We start from the raw sequence: 17265 nt of genomic DNA on the forward strand, positions 1-17265 counted from the left end.
TCTCTATGCCAGAGCGAAACGGAAAATAAAATGTTTTTTTTTTGCGAATAAACCTGCACACATCTGCAAAGGAATCTAATGATGTGTGTGAAGTTTCCAATCCGGATTGTGTCGAGTAGGAACTACAGCCCAAACCCTCTCATTGTGAGAAGAGGCCTGTACCAAGCTGTACTCACTAAGTAATAACGATAAAGGGCAAACGAATTAGAGAACGAAGACTGTTATAGCAGCTGTAGAGCTCTTTGTGAAAGAGCCTGCAAACAGGAATGTCACCATTACTGTGTTCCGGTTTTGAAGGGTAAAGGTGCTGGTGAAATTACTTGGGTCAATGCAGTGGTAGAGCTCTCAAATCTTTACGATTTAAAGCTCTGAGTGGCACTGCAACTGTTATGGACAAGCGTGTAGTTTACCATAACGCACACGACTTTTTCGTCCCGTCACTTGATATACTAGAAAAAAGGTCGGAAATGATAATGTGACCAGGTGGTTGAAAGTCTGGCAGTACCAGTGAGTACCGCATTCCACCTAACTAAGTCAAATTCAAAGTATCATTTATTCCATAGGTAAAATAAATTTACACTTGAAAATTTAACTTGTCGTTCACTACGCTAACTTCCCTGAGAAGAACGAGCAAGAAACTCTAGGGATTGCTCGTTTCAAATAAACTTAAATGCTATGGAATACAATTTAAATCAAATTTGTGTGAAATCTAGAGCCATGTCGTCTTTCCATACATCTTTATATAACGTAGTAAACACGTAGTCTTCAATTTTGTAATGTGACTTTTCAATCAAAATAATTTTAATGTAGTTTTCAAACTCAGGTAATGATAATCTTAACATATGCTCCAGAATCTTTGCTAAAGACAGAGTTTAGTAGAAAATATTACTTGACGGTGTACTTGCCCAAAGTCACGATCCTCATCAGTAAGGGACCGACTGAGGAGGAGTATTGAATAAGTAAGTGATAAAACGTCACCTTATTTACGTACATATTATCGTCGTGTGCAGTCGTAATCTTTGCATATAGATTGACCACTTGATAAGCTTCTAGCCGCTAGATAGTTTAAGCATACAATTTGAATAACTAATCATATTTGTATATATTTCTGTAATTTCTAATTTTGCACGCAGATGGTATAACAGGCAACGGGAATCAATAATACGTACATTAGAGGATCGGCTACACGAGCGAGCAACCACGAGCAAATTTGTGCTAGTCATGAACGCGTTTATGCGTTGTTTCTGTTATAAATTTCTTCGATAAACCTAATAAACGCTACCTTACCTATTTCTGCCGCGAAGCAGTAAGGTGAGTCCAACACTACGAAAACCTTGTGCCGCGGTTGCCATGGACACACACATACACAACCACAAATTACACCCATTCTCACGAGAGAAATAAGTGTGTGCTATTATACATTTGTATTTCTCCCGGCCCTCGAATCGAACTCGAGACGTCTGCATGGCAGACCAACATGGCAACCGTTCGGCCACGGAGACACTTTTAAAAAGTAAGGGTGTTGTTGAAATTATAGGCATATGAGACTTGTCAACTTAAGATTCAGGGTAATAGGGCAGTGATAGTGCTCCTAAGATCTGAGCTAACTTTTTTTTTGATAATCCGGAGGAATCTGCTTACAGATACCCCTATCCTAACCTAACCTATCACATATTATACTGCTCTACATTAAAAGTTCATAAGTAGCATAGCATAGTTCATAACCTAGTAAGTTTCGGTTTTTCGATTACGTCCTTCGATTAGTAATAAAAATACAACAATCTCAACAAACAAAACTAAATAAATATGGAAATATTTCAAAACTTACCCTAGTTTGTCTCGCAACTGCAATCTGTACCAATAAATTTGTCTAAATCGTTCCCCTTTCCCCCTTCACCTACAGATCTGCGTACCCAATAGGATTTGTAAGAGAAGTAAACTCATTAGGGTAGGCTTTGTGCGCTAGCCGAGCGAGAAATAATACCCGCTGAGATAAGGCCTGCCTCCAACGTTTGGATAATGTTACGAGTGCTTCGTCAGGCAGAACACGGCTCTGATTTCGTAGCATTCGCATGCAAGTGTTGTTATGATCACGTAGAACTAATTGGTCAAGTATTAGAATCATAATTGTCCTCCAAGAATTCTCCAAATTAGGCGACCGTAGGTTTCTACAGCGGCGCGCCGTGGCGCCGCCCGACTATTAATTTTCCTACAAAATTTAGAAGCGCATTTGCAAAGCCCTAGTTGCGCCACACTCGCGCCTCTTTTGCAGATTGGAGTTTGAAAGTTAGTATTGGCGCGCTACTGCAGTACATCTACAATCGACTAATTTGGAGGCCGTCGCCCTTAAGGCGGCTTCCCACGGCCCATCACCCGTTTCGCAGCCCGTAGGAAGAGGGCCGCCCGAGCGGGCCCGTACTCGTCTGTGGCGGCCTGTTCAGTTATAGCATGGGAATGTAACTTGGGCTTGCGTAACGAGAGGTACTTTATAAATATAAACGACGATTATATCATAACTTTATACGTATATTCAACTTCAAAGCTTTGTCCAGAACTCCTAGATGTCTGTTTGACGTCAACACTCTATTATTCTTACAATTCTAAATACAAAACCTAAGCTGCCTGCTACAGTACAATACTTGAAAATTAGTAAACTGAAAGCCCAATTTCTTCGGTTGCAATGAAATGCGGATAATAATGGCAAGCCAGGTAGACAGACAACCAAAGCTAGTCAGTGATATTCACCGCTATTTCTGTACGATAGCACCAGAGTGCCTGCCGACTGAACAATCTCCAAGTTACAAAAATTACAGATTTAAACGCTTCGCTTCCATACTCATTATGGTAGAGTGAAAAAGTGTGTCAAGGGAAATATTGCCTTAGCTATTTCTGCTGCCAAGTAGTAATGTGGGACTTGTCAACTTATGTCTCAGGGTGACAGGCGCAGTGGCCCTTCAGATCTTTTAAGAATTAACTGAACGCCACCGCAACTCATTTCGTCACTTGATAATCATAAAAAAGTTATACGTGGATCTGAACAGGATAAGCTGGATATACCAGGGATGCAATATAGGGGAGAGATGACTAATCAGGAACGGTCTATTGTCAGATTCCTTCCGTCTATACAGCACATAACAGTTAGTTCAGTTAACCAGAAATGTCATATTACTTAATTGAACCTTCAAGTTAATGCACGTTTGTGTCTTTGAATAACACTACCAGACATAAAGTTAACAATCTACTGAATAGAATCAACGTAATCAGACCCTTAGCTTTTATAAACCTTCAGTAGGATTTTTGTCTCAATTTCTTTCACCGGTTCACAGTCGAAATTGTCATTTAGTTTTCCTTGCATAAAGTTGAAGTTCCTCTGTTTCGTTTTTTTTAAATTTACTTTAGAAAGTAAGCAAAAGTGAGGAATCATTTCGCGAGAGAATCTCTTAAGACACATCAAAGTGAAATGTAGGATAGATTTTCTAAATAAAGTCTTCGAAATGCCACTACTGAGCTAGTCGCTTGGTAACGAGGGTCTTTAATCGTATCAGAAGGAAAAATATGAAAACAACAAAAAACATTGTTACAAGAAGATTATGATAGTATTTTAAAGACAATATGTTTGCACGTATATGTTTGCAGTGCCTATAAATTTCAGCTGTACCAAGTAAAGGGTGTCATGAAAAATTGGCATCGACTTCACTTTGCTCCATTACCCATTGAACGAATTGCCGGCGCTTTCCATGCTCTGCTGGTTTGAGTTCCTGAGTTAGCTGAATCTTGTACGCATGAAGGTGGAGGTCTTTTGTCAAAATTCGCTGCATAGTGCTTTGTGAAATTTGAAGTTGCTGAGAACGATGCCGAATTTATGTTTTAGGGTTTTCGGCGACACTCTCGTTTACAGCAGCAATGTTTTCAAGTAACCGACCGGTACGTTGACGCAAAGGAGTCTTAATATCCACAATCGAGCCAGTTTCTTCAAATTTTTTGACCACTCTTCGAATGGTTGACACATTAGGTGCACTTTCTCGACTGAAAATTTGGCGAAGTTTGCGAGCGGTCTCAGCGTAACTTTCCCCATTTTTCTAATGTGATGTTTTCACAATTATAACGCGTTGTTCGTTCGTGAAGCGCTCCATTTTTAATAATCGGAATAAACATAGGTGACGGCTGTCAAATTTCAGAGTTGCCACTTGCACGAAAAAAAAATGATTCTAAATTTAAAAAGTGCACTCTTACTGAGACACCCTTTACAAGTTGTGTTTGGAGTACTGCTGCCATGGAATATGGAATGGCTCTGTTAAATACCAACTGGTCACTTTGGGTTCAATCGACAAGCGTGCCAAAAGGCTTATAGGTGACTCGGAATTAGTAGAGGCGAAGCTGCAGAGCCTTGAACACCGTAAAGTTGCCTGCTTGTCGGTATTCTACAGGATATATCACGGATGGAATTGCATAATTTGATTCCTCCTTCCCCTTTCCATCTTCGGGAGACTAGACGTGGGTTATATAATATAATAATAAATTTAATCCAATATACTGGCAGCATTGCCTCCCTGGACGGCAATGAACACCTGCTGAACCTACCATGACCCATCTCAGTCGCAGCCCCTGTCTCTGAGTCGGCGACCCACCTCTTTAAATAAGTCCTAAGCTTCCGAGTACACCGTGACTGGCACTCTTATTAATAAACTTCGTACTAAAGGTGTACCTGAAAGAAGCCTTACCTTGCCGACTGTTATACTGTGTGAATATAAAATAAATAAATAATCTTTTCACTTCTCATGCTCTTAAAGTTCGTATTTATGCTGGGTATAGGCTGCATAAAATAGGATTTTATGCTCTAGTGCATAAAATAAAAAAAACTATCATGTTAAAAATGTCTAATTGTTGTTATTTTACATTCAATTTTAATTAAATAATCGTGTATTTGTAATATTGCTGTTTAATTTTCTCGCAATCGAAGTGAAAAGCAGAGTGTATAACTCGTTCATAAAACCCATTTTACCCTCGACTTAAGTATCCACCCTCGCTTGCGACTCGGATAAAATGACACGTTTTATGCACTTGTTGTACAATCCTGTACGTGAAAAAATTACATTTTGGTTTGCATTTTTCACCTTTTTTAAAAATACCAGGAGACGCGACGAACGAGTTGTGCACCTGGTGGTAAGCGACACGCCTATCCATAATAGTTGCAATACCAGTCAGAGCTTTTAGTCGCAAAGATCATAAGGGAACTGCCCCTGTGCCGGTCATTCTGAGACATTTCACCAGCATTTATCCCACGGGCGCAGTGAGAGTACTCCTCAGATCTTTACGATATATAGCTCTGAGTTGCACTACAACTATTGTGGACATGTGTGTCGCTCTCCACCGGGCGCACGAATTATTCGTCCCGTCACATGGTATAAAAAAATGCAGACACCTACTTATTATACCATACCATCGCAAGAAAATATTTGAAATAGATTTTACGGAATATTTCAGACGATTTTCTTTTGAGGAGTGAGTTATAACCAATTTTCTTTCTCATGTACTTTTAGACATGTACAACCAATTTAGCAGTAATTTTGTGGACCCAGCTTAGATGTGACTAGACCGCAGAAAAAGAATTAAAGTTTCGTATCAAAATACTGAATAATTTTTTTGTTGAAATTAGTTTGATTTTGTTGATATTTGTCTATTTGTCGAAAGTTATTTTTATATTTAGGTTTTACTTTCACCCCTTCAAAAAAAATATCCAATTTCCGGTCAATTTATATTATTCAATTTACATCCGGAAAATGGTCGAATTCCACCACGCTCCGGAGATATTACGTTTTAGATTGCAACGTTTTTTTTTAAATATAACATTATGTGACGGGACAAACAAGTCATACATAACAGTGCAGTGCCACTCAACGCTTTAAATCGCAAAGATCTGAAGGGCACTGCCACTGCGCCCATCACCCTGAGACATAAGTTGACATGTGCCATGTACCTGTAATTTCACTAGCATCTTTACCCTTCAAAACCGTAACAGACTAATGCTGGCGTTACTGCTTGGCGGCAGAAATAGGTAAGGTTCTGCTTACATTACTTTATTTCATTGAAGCCACATTTAAATGAAGGACTATCCACTTGCAATGTCAGGAGCAACCTCATCCATCACTCTGCTTTTAAGACCTGCGACTTTGCCTCATATTAAATAAGGCACCACACACCACTTCGGAATAATTACTTTCAACGAGCTTCAAATAATTGACAACTTGACAGCCCGCCTATTAGTAGGGCTATAATCCAATACGATCAATATTTACGACCTAGTTGCCTAATATCTTGGGATTCCAGAAAAAGACTTTCACGTGTTTTTCCATTCCTCCTGCTTGGTATATCGACTAACGCGGAATCGTAAATAATCGGATCACGTTCTGTGTGAGTCACGCTTTTAAGCATTACAAAGAAAACAGAACGGAAACTGCTAACGCAAAACGCGTGATTGCTTTCTCTCTACCAAATCCCTGAGACGTTTCAAAGTTTGTCTACCTATGCTGCTATAGTTGGCATCCAAACAGGAACATGCATATTTTATTCCTAATTTATCATTCACATTTAAAATTGTAGCTTACTACCAAAACCTTTAGGTCACAAAGGCCTCGTGCCAGAGAAGCAATAGTTGTATTTCGCGATCCCGTTCCAGAACTCAAACAGTACAAGGTGAAATGGCAAGTTATTAATGCCATGAGATGCGGAAAGGAAGTTGATGAAGACACTGTTAGCTATGCCACCAAATCCGCAATATCTCCAAAAATACAGCAAATCATGGTCTCTCTCTAATGCCATTGGGCTATATAATCACTGCTGCCCCTATTTTGTATCGTTAGGACATTCGACTGTAAGCCAAAAACTTAATACTTTTATATTAACGTAGTCAGAAGTTTTATTTCAGTGGTCTATGGCGCCGTAAGACAGTGACAACAAAGAAAATGAGCAGATGTAAACTGCTTTCATTGCGAAATAACGTAGAAGAAAATTAACATGAAAAAGAAACGTGCTTTGTGAATAAAACAAATGTTGGTTGAAGAGGAATCCGCGGATGCATATTCTTTGATGAAACAAATATCTTCTAAGGTTATGACATATTACTTAAGAATAAAAGGCCAAGTAATTGTATTTCCTGGTTTGTTGGTTTTATGATATATTCACAGAGACGTTAAAAAAAAAGGTTGAATGACAATAACAAAGTTCATATGAAAACGATTGTACTCTTTCTTTTGCACATTAAACTTTCTGGGGCCTACTATGACCTCTTAGAGCAATCCTATTTAAGCCTGTAAATTGGATTGCCTGTCAAATTTGTAGTATGACCTCACAAAAACAATTCACTGTCCATGCAGTTTGCATTCCTCATTCGAAATCCGTTCACCTTTTCTTTCATAGCAAAATCTGACTAACTTTTTTTAGATTTTGTTACATTTTTAAGAAATTTTGTTTAAGTTTTATTATATTTTCAGTTTCATAATTATTTGTTATCTTTATAGGCTATATGGCCAATTGTCAATAAATAAATAATACTATTGAGCGTTTTTTGAAAATTTTAGTTCAAGTTCCCAATTTTTAAAGTATTGTTGATAAATTATTGGCATGAATGTTATTGGAATTTTAATCATTTTATTGATCGAAAATCGTAAAATAATTTTTAAATAGTGCCAAATTTAATTATAATGCAATCAATGAAAATGCACGAATACAAGATACGTTCCAATTATGTTATCCAATTACAACTCACCTTTTAATTTCATTGAAAATGACTAAACTATATATAAATTAATAAATATTAAAAATAGATTGTAAAGTATGATTGAAAAGTTGCCGATATTACAAAACAACGTTATAAGTGTAATTAATAATAAAATTTATAAAAAACTATACTTATTCTCATTTTGAACACAATCGGTTAATAGTGCTTGAACGCTCCCAGGATAGTTAGTACATCTGTCTATTTCTTTCATATGGTTTAGTATGTAGTTCCATCTCGCTCTTCTTAGATGTCAGCTAGCCAGCCAGAAACAATAATTAACGCTTAAAAAGTAAAATTCATCATCCTGGCATGCCATTCCCGTTCAACGTTGTGTAGGTCATGATACGAATTTAAGCAATTCATTTTACCACGTCAAGTGAATTGTATGGAACTTGGCTGGCTGGTTATAAGCTCATAGTAGGCCCTCAAGTCTGGTTATATGTATGTAGTCAGTGTTCATAATATGGAACTTGTTAATATGTTCAATCATTTGAATTTTTGATTCCTATAGATATATCCATGAGCATAGTTGACTTAAAAGCTGAAACAAAACAACGTGACGAAACTAGGACCTCAATGGGGTTTGAATAAAGACTATCCCCTTCCCAACCCGTGCGCTATAGTCTAAACCTTCTAAAAGCAGAACCGTACGTAGCAGTAACTGAATGTTATATTTAGTAAAAATTACACACGAGAAACAACTTCCAAGTGAGTTTGTTTTCAGTGTTTTTTTATTTTTCTTCGTGTTTCAGTTAAAATAAAATATCCCACAAACATTAATATTCAAAGACTTTTATGTTAAGTAGAAGTTTATTTACAGTACAGAGACCAAAAATATAGAGATAATTTCAAAGTAAAGCAAGGAAATTTTCCTTAAAAGTTATAATGTGTAATTATTATGGAGAAAATTCTGTTCTCAAGCGCAATAATATTTGCTTTCAGCAGAATTTATTTTACTCCAGCTTACTTGAATGTAAACGGTACAATTGGTTTTGTAAGACGATTAACGAGCTGTGTACACTGAACAGAGTGCGTTTTCCATATTAATTTTATCGCGCGCGGTATTTTTTTATTTTTTATAAAATATAGATGTGCGATTGGCCACAATCTTAACCGATAGACGTTAAGCGATGATATAACGGACACGACTAGCCTTGCTTACCCAATATATAGTTTTCTGGAAACACAGATACTAGAAAATTGGAAAAGAAGAATTAAACCGCTCCGTGCGAATGATGGAGCGTTTCGGACTTTCTCGTCGACCGAAGGAATAGTGCGAGTGGAAATAAATTTAAAAGTTTCTGTGCACACTCCCCGCAATTTATCCAATAGAAAACCGATGCTGGCCACTTTCCTACGGCGGTCGAACTCCAATCTCAATAAAGATGAGCCTCAATGCACTAAGTCAATTGAGCTCCTTGGAATGAATGCTTGGTTTGCTTAGCTAGGAATACTTTAATCTTCTCAATCGAGACCAGAGAGACAATAAAATTCAATGATGAAGCTGCAATTGCTAAGAAAAATCCAAATACTTCTTTTACATATAACTATCGCGCGCGTAATTTCTTATGGCTGTCAATAATTAACATAAAATTCTTTTTCAACTTTCAAATTATTCGTAATATTTGTATTTGATTTAGCGTTTTTATGACTGTGTAGTTTAAATTAACGCTTACCATTCACATACGAAGGAAAAGCCTTTGTTTTAATGAGACAAATTTTCAAAACAAAGCAAAGAAAAACCAAATCCTTCTGTACGTGAATCGTTGATTTATGTCGTCAACCATAAAGCAAGATACCGAGTTTACCGCTGTTCCAGTCGACAAATACCGGCAAAGTCTGCGAAGATAACGTCAAAGGGGCAAAACTTTTACTCAAATGCCAATGAGCACTGGACTGATAACAAATTGCTTAAGGAGAAGATTGTTTCCCTAAGGGAAAGTAAACGTTTTGCAGATATATACGTCATGTGGTTAGAGGAAAACATAAACCGCATTTTCGGCGAAAATACGACTTTTCTCCTAATACAACTCTTCACGCCGCAACCGCCCTTTTAGTTAAATTCGCGGAATACTCTGACGCTGTGATAAGGAATTGAAAATACACCTCTATTTTATATAATTATTATAAGACCGAACTCATAGAAGGCGTTACGGTTACGCTAAAAACCAGATACAAATATCCAACAACAAGACTTTACTAGAAGACGTCGGTACGAATTCAGCTGTATAGAAGAAATTTTTTTGTAAATCTTTGTATTAATAATTATAACTAACTAGTGGAGTTTTTTATAATATCAAGTGACGGGACAAACAAGTCAGGCACCTGATGATAAGCTACACGCCTGTCCATAGCAGTTTAGTGTCACTCAATTATTTAAATCGCAAACATCTGAGGCTCACTGCCACTGCGCCCGTCACCCTGAGACATAAGTTGACAAGTCCTATGTGCCTCTAATTTCACCAGCACCCTTATCCTTCAAAACCAGAACACAGCAATGCTGGCATTACTGCTTGGCGGCAGAAATACGTAAGGTGGCAATACTTCCCTGGACGAACTCTTTCACAGCGAGCTCTACTGCTACTAAACTGTAAATTAAGTAATTTCACAAAAAATAATTGAAAATCATGATGATAAAACATCTTGAGATTCAATAAAATACTTAAATACCCGCTCACGCGATACATGCAGCCGTAGGCGCATACCACACCTAGAGGTGCCGGTGATGATTTTATACCGATTTGTCGGATATCGAAGTTATAACAGGTAAAACAACTAATATTAATTGCTATTTCGGTAACTACTCTAGCAAACCATAAAGTTTTTAATGCCTGGGTCTGTCATTTAAAAAAATAAACAACTTCAAAAATACGTCACGACAATCGTGTGTGTTATTGTGTGGGCTGGTGATTTCGGTGTTTATTTATTGAAAACATATCGTAAGTAGCGTTTTTTAAGTTTACCCTGAATATAAATGTTTATAAACTATACTTTAAGGAGTAATTTCATGGTAAACGTTAAAATCACTCAAACGGAATATTATCATATTTAACCAAGTACACTAAAAATTTCATAAGTGCAGGATTTGCGGCGTATTACTGCATTTTATTTGAGATGTTTTTGTTGGTAGTACGGAGGGTACTTATTTAGCAGTGCAGAATAATAATTTTTATTTATAAAAACTTGTATTTAAACTGAATGCTTTTCTAATTTGCGAAACCAAATAGTCGCTATTTTGCGGTAGGAGGAGCGCATCGCGTGAGCGGTTATACCTTTACTTTCATCAGGGTAAAACCATTACACGTGTCACTGTTAGATATCAATCTCCTACTGGCCAAATGCAAGTTGGTGACGTGATAAAAAGAAGATTTTTATCACGTCGATAGCATTCACTATTATGCTTGCCGTCGTGATGAAAGATCTTGCCAATCGGTGTAAGGTATTCGCTGATTGCTACCCAGCTTGCGCCAAGCTGAAGCCGTGGTAGCCTAATGGTTGGCCCTACTGCCTCTCAAGCAGAGAGTCGTGGATTTGAATCCGGATGGATCGAAAACATCGTGATAAAACCTGAATGTTGGAAAAGGTTTACAACCCACGGGAAACGTGCGAATGGCCCAACCCCTCGTATGAAAGGAGAGCCATGCCCAACAGTAGGATGTATAAATAGGTTGAGTATGATAATGAATATTGCGCCAGATGTACAGGAAGGGAATGGAGAATCGTGCAGGAAGCCATCTTTCGTGAACGTTGAACTGGGGACTTTTTTCTAAGGGTTGTTAAACTTCTTGGACATGCAGATTTCATAACGATGTTTTCTTTCACGAAAGGTATTGCTACTAAACTTTTACTCATGTGTGCCCAGAACTCAAAATCATAAAAGGAACCATTGTTTTCTATGATATCAAGCGATGCTACGAGCAAGTCGAGCGCCTAGTAATAAGCGACACGTCCGTCCATGACAGATGCAGTGCTACTCAGTTTTAAACCACAAAGATCTGAGGAACACTGCCTCTGCGCCCGTTGACACCGTATGCGTGTAATGCAGCAGTAATGCTCACATTACGGCTTGGCGGTAGAAATAGGTGAGGTGGCAATATTTTCCTGGACGAACTTTTTCACAAGAACCTCTACAGCTAATAAAACTTTTTCTATATAGCTTTGTTGTTTCTTTATGCTAACATCGAAAGAATACCTTGTACTTTAAAGGTGTCACCACACTTATCGTCGCGGAATCGCATTAAGCTGGTCAGAAATAGCTATTTATATAAATGTAATATAACACAAATGATTTTATGAAATTGATTATTTGAAATTAATAAATATTTACTTACCTTTGTAGTCAAGGTAAGTAAGTGCGTGCAAAAAAACATAAAAAATAGAAAATATACGGATGTAACAGAAAGATGTAGTTATATTAAATGACCTAAAATAATGCGGTCTTCATCTAGAGTCTCTGTGCAAAATTTCAAATAAAAATGAGTTACTAAAATGTTCATATACATTTAATGAAATTTTAAGTTAGTAAAATTTTATAAAGTAAAATAATCTGCGGTATCCCATATTTTCTCGCAGCTGCTGCGATAAGAATTCATCTTGATACTTCGTCTACTGCCTTCAATACGTCATCATCAGAATAAGACGGCAGCCTTAGAGGCATTTTTTCATTGAACAATACCCGTAACCAATAGTAGACATTAGTTACGTCCTAGTGTTTGAGACCTCAATATACAACTGTTGGGTCAATTATTGAGTCCCCATAGTAAAACTGTCTGTCAAACACTACTCAAACTACCCATAGAAACTTGTAACTAACAGAGTAATCCAGACTTATGTCCTTCGTCCTTACCGAATGGTCGAAATTAAGTTTTTAACAAATATTCATAATATACGAGTGCTTGACATGGGTGTCAACTACTAATAAACATTAGAATTTTGCACCAGTGTTTGACATACCTCTATAATAAAATACAAACGATATACGTAATTATTTTCAACTTACGTATATTTATGAATATTTATTAGCAACACTTAGGTAACGGTAATGGAAACTTCGTGGTGAAACCTGCACATCGAAAATACACAAAATTAATTATTTTTACAGTTATCTAATAGTTTTAATAAACACTTACTGGTAATTAATAATATTCCGCCTGATAAATTCATTTAAACTACTCAAAGTCTTAACGATTTCTGTAACAAGAGCGACAGACGTTACACTCCGATTACCTGCTCGCAAAGACTTTCGCCATATTCAAAAATTATTGAATGAATCGATGAAAGTTTTTAAATTAAATTCACAGATGTCGTTACTAGTACATTTAACACGGTTTTGGAGTAATATCAATATTTGTTTTCTTATTTTTTGAGAAAAAAAATGCAAAAGTTTCATACATAGGCTGAGGTTGTATCAAGTCTTAAAGCTTTTTCTGACCGGCTCAAGCGAATTATTGAGTATGGTGTCTCCCTTACGCGACATATTCAAAATACCACTACGAGTACTAACGTACGTATGTGTCGTTAAAGTGTATCTGCGAACAACATTTTGTGTAAAATACTCCGCTAAGGAAGTTTATTTGTTTGCTATTCTATCACGCGCTTCCTCACAGCGCTTCTAAAAATAATATTCTGAGAGGAAAATGCTTTAGATTGAATGTACAATATACAGAAACAGAAAATACATCTATTTTACATAGGTACCCATTACTGTGTACGTGCTTACGTTAATATTAACATAATCATCATCAACCCATTTATACGTCGCACTGCTGAGCACGGGTCTCCTAATGCGGGTTAAAGGAACTTCATACGTTTTCCGAGGATGTGCTAATTTCCTCACGGCGTGTTCCTTCACCGAAAAGCTCATGGTAAAGTCAAATTATATTTCGCATATAAATTCCTAAAAACTTGGAGGTTTGAGAGGCGGTAGCTAATTGAGCAAATAACCAGAAATAGAGACGGAAAAAGGGCCATCCATCCCTGGCAACTCATCATGCAAATGGTCCTTATATCACTTTTAAATATCAACTCTCGTTTGCGCTGATGTCACAAATTAGAAATCGGAAATAGTACAGCACCAACAACTGACCTGTGTACACGTCTCCGTATATTCAGATATAGAGTTATTTAATGTTGAAGTCAAAGAGCTTTTATTTTACGAAAATAGATAATCTTGTTTGATATATTTTTAGTAATGTACTTTAAATATGTATTAAATATTTTATTAATTTGTTTTCACACTACACACACTTATACCTGTAAGTATATTGCAAAGATAATGTAAGTCTTTATTCGATATAAGAGTACACACTATACACACTCATGATATAAGTATTTACGTAGTTTATTTTATTTTATTATCTGTTCCGGGACGCATACGTCCGTCACTCTCACTCACTCGGCTAGGGCCCATTGAAAACCAGCGTCACAACCTAGCCTTGGTTGTGACTTTAGCTGAATGGGAGCCTTTTGTACACGCCACAGCCGCACACATGTCAGTATAGTATTATGCAACTTGTTATTGAAATGCTTTTACGCTGCTCTTTGTGTTATTTCTGTTTTAGTTATATTAGTCTTTCTTTTTGTGTCTTTTTTTATAATGTCGCGTTACAATAAATGGTTTCTATTTCTATTCCAAAAATATTCTGTATTTATTGTAATAAAGATAATAATTATCTCTAAAAATGGGGAGCTGTTCCATTCGGTGGTGTGGGAAAAACAGCAAAACTTCTAATTAAATATGAAATACGTAATTTATAAATTTTCGTCCATTATAGCAAAGCTCAAGTTAAACTGGTCGATTTGAAATGAAACAATTGACGACACCCGTTAATTGTTTCGAATTCGGGCTAGCCAATCGGAGTGCAGTTTTCACCTTAATGATTTCGCTGAATAGTTTTCAACATTTCGTCACTATTTCTGGTTATATACACGATGCGGTAGGTCAAACCATTAGGCTATTTAATAACTGATAAATGTATAATATTTTTATTAAATATGCACTTTAAAATATATGCGCTGCTATGCCGACGATTTTTCCACGCCGCCGCAGCCGTCGTTGAATTTCACCGGCATAAAATCGGCGGCTCAAAAATTCATTTTATTTCAATGACGTGTTAGTTCAACTTTTAAAGTAAAGTGTTAAAAGAGAAAAAATATTGAATAACTAAACAAAACGAATGAAAAAATATAAAAATATTGTAACTCAAAATGGATGCATTGAAAACACAATTTGAAAATTCAAAAGAAATACTGAATGGATCTTATAGCGAATAATGTAAATATTTAAATAGAGTACCTAATTAACCTTTTATAAACGAGAATATATCGCACGCTGCTATTAATATAGTGTATAACTCGAAATATTCGAAATTCAAGATTACTTATTTATTTATTTAGTCTTTATTGCTGATTAACAAGAATAATAAGAATAATAAGACAACAGATACATAACCTAACTTACCTACTAACTTATCTAACACAGCTACATTGTATGACATGCTTATTACTTATTTTTACTCAAATTTCTATGTTTTTGTTGACTCGGTACAAATTTTGTTAACTCGGAAATTTAAAATTACCTATACTATTTCTGAATATGAAATTTAATTCGCTACACGTCAATAATGCCGTCATTAGAACATTTTGAGAAACAATGAAAAGATAGCGCCGTGGGTCACTGTTGATGGTTTACTAACGTTTGTAACACCCTAACTCCAACGTTAAGTCACTCTTAATTATGATAGAAATTCGACAAGTGACGACTCACGTCACGTTTTTAACTAATTTTAACCTATACATAAAATTTAATAAATTCTTTCACGGGAAGTGAGTAAACTGTTTTTCATCGATATTGAAAAATACACTTATTGAATTAATACACTATTGCAATAATAGTGCGATATTACATTGGTTTCGTACAGTATTTGTTTTTAATTTTTCATATCATGTCCTCAATTCCAGAATTTTGAGTTAGGACAATATTTGGTTTCGTGCGCGATATCTATACATCTTTGTGATTAACGTATTATAAGAATACTACGTAATATAATCATAATTTGACAATGTAACTTTGATCATAATTAAGCTCTCTCTTTGCTGTTCTATGTAGTCATTTGGCAACGTAGCCTTTTTGATCATCTACGCATTCCAAAATCTACTCTTTACGAGCTCGACCCGCAATTTCGTATACTAACCTTAACAGAAAGAGACACTTATTTCATGGTCCGAGGGTCTTCCCGCAATGAAACTAGTGAATTTGTTCGGAAGCAATAAATTAGGTATACCCACCCGTATAGAGCCTTCCATCTTCTCTTTGGTGCTCAGGGTCGAAAATAAAACTATACGGCCCAGTCATCATATTACAAATTTCCGTTGCGATATAGGTATATGATGCAAGAAAAAATCATCTTTATTACTTCTTATTTGGGCATAAATAAATACGACCGAATACAAATTGGATATGATCTTTCGTAGTCGTGCGCCTATTGATAAGTTACACGCCTGTCAACAGTTGCAGAGCCACTCAGAGCTTTATATCGCAAGGATCTAAGGGGCTAGGCCACTGCGCTCGCCACCCTGAGACACAGATTTGACATATAATTTCACCAGCACCTTTACCATTCAAAACTGGACCGCAGTAATTCTCACACTATTGATTGGCGGCAGAAATAGGTAAGGTGGCAGAACGTACCTGGACGAACTCTTTCACAAGGAGCTCTACTGCCACTATAGGTCTTCTACAGATAGATAAAGTGGAACAAGTTTCACTATGTTTTGAAAAACTATACAAGCTTAGTGGGGAGAACTAATTTTGGGACCAGATGGAACAAGACCCAATTCTCCACAGACTAAACAGGCTTTTACGAGCACCTTTATGGTCGTTATAACAAGTACATAATGCCGTTATCGCGATCACTGAATAAAATGCAATGTTACCTTTTATTTTTATTTATTTATGTAAAGTATTCGAACGTGTTGTGAACTTGGTAATTTAATTTCACCTTTCTATTACAACGGTTTTGTTTCATTTACTTCCAAATACTATAATATCATTGCAATAAAAAAGTAATAAACTTAAAAAGATTGTTATCTCTTTTATTCTTTGTTTGTTCAAAAAGGGCGATGATATAAATATTCTCAAAGATCGTGGAAAGGTAATGTTGGGATTACTTCATTTTAATATAGAAGACGCGAAGGGATACATTGCAATCGTTTTCAAAAATGGAACGAGGGTTGCGAGCAATTCCCTTTTAAATCTTCATCGAGTATATAACCAGAAATAGAGACGAAGTAAGGGCCATCCATTACTGACAACTTATCAGACTAATGGGCCTTATATCACTTTTAAATAATGTATCAACACTCGTTTGTGCTGAAATCACAAATTAGAAAGCTCAAATAGTACAGCGCCAACAACTGACCTGTGTACACGTCTCCGTATACTCCAAAAATATTCTGTAATTATTGTAATATCTCTAACAATGGGGGGC

The sequence above is a fragment of the Hyposmocoma kahamanoa genome, unplaced genomic scaffold (genome assembly GCF_003589595.1).
Source record: "Hyposmocoma kahamanoa isolate Upper Pololo Valley unplaced genomic scaffold, ASM358959v1 80, whole genome shotgun sequence".
Taxonomy (NCBI): Eukaryota; Metazoa; Arthropoda; class Insecta; order Lepidoptera; family Cosmopterigidae; genus Hyposmocoma; species Hyposmocoma kahamanoa.